The sequence below is a fragment of the Silurus aristotelis genome, assembly GCF_946808225.1.
Source record: "Silurus aristotelis genome assembly, chromosome: 11".
NCBI classification, from domain to species: Eukaryota; Metazoa; Chordata; class Actinopteri; order Siluriformes; family Siluridae; genus Silurus; species Silurus aristotelis.
This window is the reverse complement of record NC_139584.1, coordinates 378,265-383,264: the sequence shown is the minus strand read 5'-3', so window position 1 is coordinate 383,264 and position 5,000 is coordinate 378,265. Positions and strand designations below refer to the sequence as shown.

Here is a 5,000-nt window from a genome sequence, read left to right as displayed (position 1 = left end):
TTATTAAAAAGTTGATGAAATCATTACTACCTATTGATGGTGTGCATGTGAGTGCAGTGCTTTTATTTCCTGTTCATTTTGCTGCAGTACAGAATAAAAATCTAGGATTCTGCTTGTTATTTTCTATGAGGAGGGAGAAATATGCTGATCAGCAGAACACCTGAGCATCTCAAAGAAAACAACCAAAAACAATCCCAGGTTCCTTTTTACTACAGTAGCTAAACTAACTACAAATCAGGGATCTGAAAAATTTGTTCCATCACAGTTTAATAGTGAGGACTTTATAAAATTGAAAGTATTAGTAACACAATTGTGGAGCTCCAACTTCTGACAGCATCTCCTGATCCAATCTCACCTACAACTCCACATCTACACTGTTTTACATGTACAGGACAGGAAGAGCTGTATAATGTTATTACCAAAGCTGAAACAACATGTCAGTTAGATCCAATTCCCACTAAACTACTAATGGAAGTGTTCTATACAGCTGGTGAGCCTCTTCTCAATATTATTAACTCCTCACTATTTTTTAGGTCACATCCCTAAATCCCTCAAGTTAGCAGTTATTAAGCCCCTCATTAAGAAACCTAATTTGGATCCAAACACGCGATCGAATTACAGACCAATTTCAAATCTACCATTTACAGTATGTGTGAGATTTTAGAAAAGATTGTCGCTGCCCAGTTCTGTTCCTACTTACAAGAGAACAAGAATTTTGAAGAGTTTCAGTCAGTTTTCAGGCTCCATCATAGCACAGAATCTGCTTTAGTTACAATCACTAATGACCTGTTTTTAGCTTCAGACCAAGGCTTCATCTCACTGTTAGTTTTACTAGATCTTAGTGCTGCGTTCGTCACTTTAGATCAGTGTTGGGGGTAACGTGCGTTACGTAATAATATTACTTTTCTGGAGTAACGAGTAAAGTAGAGCGTTACTTTATACATTTACACATTAATATCTGAGTTACTTTTTTAAGAAAGTAATGCAAGTTATTTTTCAGTTAAATTATTTTGTATAAAAAAATAAATACTGAATTAAAATGAACGTAGTCACATAGAATCGCGCAGTCATACGTGCGAGCAGCGGGAACAGAAGCTGGTCAGAAGCGGAGATGGCAAACCAGAGCATTAAATCACTGTGATGGAAGTGTTCTTATTATTATGAAATAGTGAAGGAAAAGGAGAAAGGAATAATGGTTAAGTGTAGATTATGTGTTGGTGAAAAGCTCTTGTCAACTGCACATCACCGGTGTGCAGCCCACACCCTCAACCTTATCTACACGAACGATAGTTACATTCCTGACGGTGAGGCAGATTGAAAAACAGTGTACAGAAGTGCGACTGGAAAGTGTTCAGCCTTGTGCTCAAAATTTAGTCAATTATCTTATTGTTCTCAGAAGTTATTAAGCATTTTAAATGTTTAAGATGTGTCTTTTACACTAATATACTCTTATTTCTTAATGGCAATTATCTATATTACACCTGTAAGGCGTGAAAGAGATACAAGTAACGCAAAAGTAATATAACGCATCACTTTTCATAAAAAGTAACTAAGTAACGTAATTATTTACTTTTTTGGGGAGTAACTCAATATTGTAATGCATTACTTTTAAAAATAATGTTGCCCAACAATGCTATAGATCATGATCTTCTCCTGGATCGCTTACAGAATTACATTAGCATTCAGGGACAGGCATTAAGCTGGTTTAAATCCTACCTGTCTGATCGTCTCTGTTTTGTAGGTTTAAATGGAGAGCTATCCAGGTTAATGCAAGTAAATTATGGCGTGCCACAAGGTTCAGTTCTAGGACCCCTGCTTTTCACAATATTCATGCTTCCCTTAGGAAATATTATTAGAAGGCATGGAATTAGCTTTCACTGTTACGCTAATAATAACCCAGCTATAAATCTCATCTAAACCAGGCGATACACTCAATTAACTCGGATAACTGAGTGTGTTAAAGAATTAAAAGACTGGATGACTCATAACTTTCTACTATTAAATTCTGATAAAACTGAGATTTTGCTCATCGGCCCAAAAACCAGTACACAGAAGCTCCAGCATCTCAGCCTGCATTTAGACGGATGTTCTGTAACCACTAGTTCAACAGTAAAAGACCTGGGAGTTATTTTAGACAGCAACTTATCTTTTAAAAATCACATCAATCAAGTTACAAAAACATCCTTCTTTCACCTTAGAAATATTGCTAAGCTAAGAAATATGTTATCTATATCTGATGCAGAGAAGCTCGTCCATGCGTTTATGACCTCTAGAATAGACTACTGTAATGCATTACTAGGTGGATGTCCTGCATCATTAATAAACAAGCTTCAGTTAGTCCAGAATGCAGCAGCAAGAGTTCTTACAAGGTCAAGAAAATATCACCATATAACCCCAATCTTATCGTCCCTACACTGGCTTCCTGTTAAGTTTCGAATAGACTACAAACTACTGCTACTTACCTACAAAACACTAAATGGTTTATCTCCATAGTTCCTAGAATAGCAAAGTCCACTAAAGGTGGTAGAACATTCTCACATTTAGCTCCTAAACTCTGGAACAGTCTTCCTGACAGTGTTCGGGGTTCAGATACACTCTCCCAGTTTAAGTGTAGATTAAAGACGTATGTTTTTAGCGAGTTCTACACATAACACACATCACATCATAACCTTGTGCTCCAGAACATCTGATCACATCACATTATCAACTTGTGCTGTTAATATCATGAACAGCAGCTACGCTAATTCCTCTCCACTGCTTCTCTTTCTCTCCCCATCCCGAGGCTTCCTGAGGTTGCTCCAGCTCCAGTCACGTCCCACCTCATGAAGATTGTGAACCTGTAAAGAAGTAGATGCCCACAAACATCCCGAACCATCTAGAGACGTACCAGTGCCATTTGGATCCCACCTCATGTGAGGTTTGGACACTGGAGCTCTTTGAGTGTTTAAAGGCTCTGGCATGGAGAAGCTGGTGTTGGATCTGTGATGATCTCAGATGTTGAGCTATTTTATGAGTTGCTCAGTAGTAGTAGAAGTGGGTTTTATCCACACATTGCCTGTCTCTCTTTCTGGGAGAAAGAGAGACAGGCAGCAGTTCAGTAGGCAGAGTTTTCTTTATTTACTTTCACTTTCACTTTGTGCCTCCCTTTCCAGCACCCACGCACTCGCGGAATCGGCCCGTTTTACTCGCGAATCCACACGCGTTCTCACTTTAGCGCCCGCGAGTTTCCTCGCGGACCGACACGCCTTTTCCTCTAATGTAATTTGTTACTGTAGTTAATTCGCTTTTTTTTCGTGTACTTTACTGTAGTGTTTCCATTTGGGACTTTTTGAATTTAACTTCACTACATTTAAAGTCAAATCTTTTTATTTTTACTCAACTACATTTAGTGCGAATCGCCAATCAGGATCGAGCGCACGCTCTGTTTTACACGTGTCCTGATCGACGTTTGGTGTATCTACTGATCACCAACATACAGCTCCAGACTCGAACTCACCACAACACACGTGACCTCATTTACACGTTTTATTAAAGAAGGTTTCGTTTTCATGATCATTATAATAGAAATCAATCAGTGTGTGAGTCATAAATCTCATTCTATTAATAGATCAGTGTGCTGAGAGTCACATTCGAGTCTTTACACAGAAACTGAGGAGATTAAGTGATAAAAATCATAACAGGAACATTAGAGTTATAATAAATCACTACTTTGGAGACTTAAAAACATTTGAACGCAAAAACAATTGTACTTTTACTCAAGTGAATGTTTAAAGGGCACTTTTTACATTTAATGGAGTCACATTTAACTGAGTGAATCTTTACTTTTACTAAACTATATGTTTTGTGTACTTCACCCACCACTGCTCAAATGTACTGTAAACAATCAGATGTTTGCTGTAAGCTAATGGAAGGTTTACTAACAGGCTAATTAGCATTTAAATCGAAAAACGCTGTTTATAAATGTTGTCAACTAAAATCAATTCTTTATGATGGACAGTTTGGAGCTGCTTTACCACCGCTAACATGCTAACAGGCTAACATGCTAATGAGAACACAAACATAACAGTAAAATCGGTTTATTATGAAATAAAACCTTCTGCTTTTACAAACTATACTCATTTACACACTTACATACAGAGAGAGAGAGAGAGAGAGAGAGAGAGAGAGAGAGAGAGTTATTTATTCCCTCCAGATTAATCTTTTGACCACGTGTGAGACAAAAGACACAAAAGCATAAAGAGGCAATCCCTCCATCCCTCCATCGCTTTATCACTTCATCTCTTTATCGCTTTATCGTGGAACGGATTTGGCACAAGAGACCTCACATACTGTTACTTTCCCAAATCCATATTAGAGTTTTTGTGTTTTTGTGTTGTGAAGTGAGACTGGACCGCACACAGGCCTCCTCATCTTGCATTCTTCTCCTCCTTCCCTCTTTCTTTACGCCTGGAATTCATGTGTCAATGCGAGAGCGATCCCCCGCTCGGCTGCTTTGTCTCTGCCCGCTGGAGCACGACGTCTCCTTCTTAATCATTGATCCAATTAATTTAGGGCACTTCTCCCCTAAACAAAGAGGTCATTGAGAGGAGACGCTGCAGAATCGGCGGGACTTCGCTCACTGATTGACGCTGCGCTGCAGGTCTTTTTCACACACGGGGATTTGGGGAGTGTTTATAATGATGACCACACTGAGAGAGACGCCCTCAAAACACCTCATTAATGTTCCTCCTTCAATACAGACTCCACCTGTGTGTTCTACACACACACACACACACACATACACACGTACACACACACACACACATACACAGACACACACACACACACACACACACACACATACACAGACACACATATACACACGTACACACACACACACACATACACAGACACACACACACACACACACACACACATACACAGACACACATATACACACGTACACACACACACACACATACACAGACACACACACACACACACACACACACACACATACA

At 39.1% G+C, this 5,000-nt stretch overlaps 2 long non-coding RNA genes and 1 pseudogene across 3 annotated transcripts in view; 2 read left to right on the top strand and 1 right to left on the bottom strand.

The window, feature by feature from the left end:
• The window catches only part of LOC310733520, a 37,510-nt gene that overhangs the window by 792 nt on the left and 31,718 nt on the right, over positions 1 to 5,000 (top strand). The gene's annotated exons all lie outside the window — the stretch shown is intronic.
• Positions 4,624 to 5,000, bottom strand: part of LOC310732954 — a 5,142-nt gene continuing 4,765 nt past the window's right edge. The window contains exon 3 of the long non-coding RNA XR_014535591.1: positions 4,624 to 4,755. This is a non-coding gene — a long non-coding RNA (uncharacterized lncRNA). The remainder of the gene's footprint in view (positions 4,756 to 5,000) is intronic.
• The window catches only part of LOC310732927, a 2,428-nt pseudogene continuing 2,192 nt past the window's right edge, over positions 4,765 to 5,000 (top strand). The window contains exon 1 of the transcript in view: positions 4,765 to 5,000. This exon is cut by the window's right edge and continues 99 nt beyond it. The product of the transcript in view is annotated as an uncharacterized misc_RNA (transcript).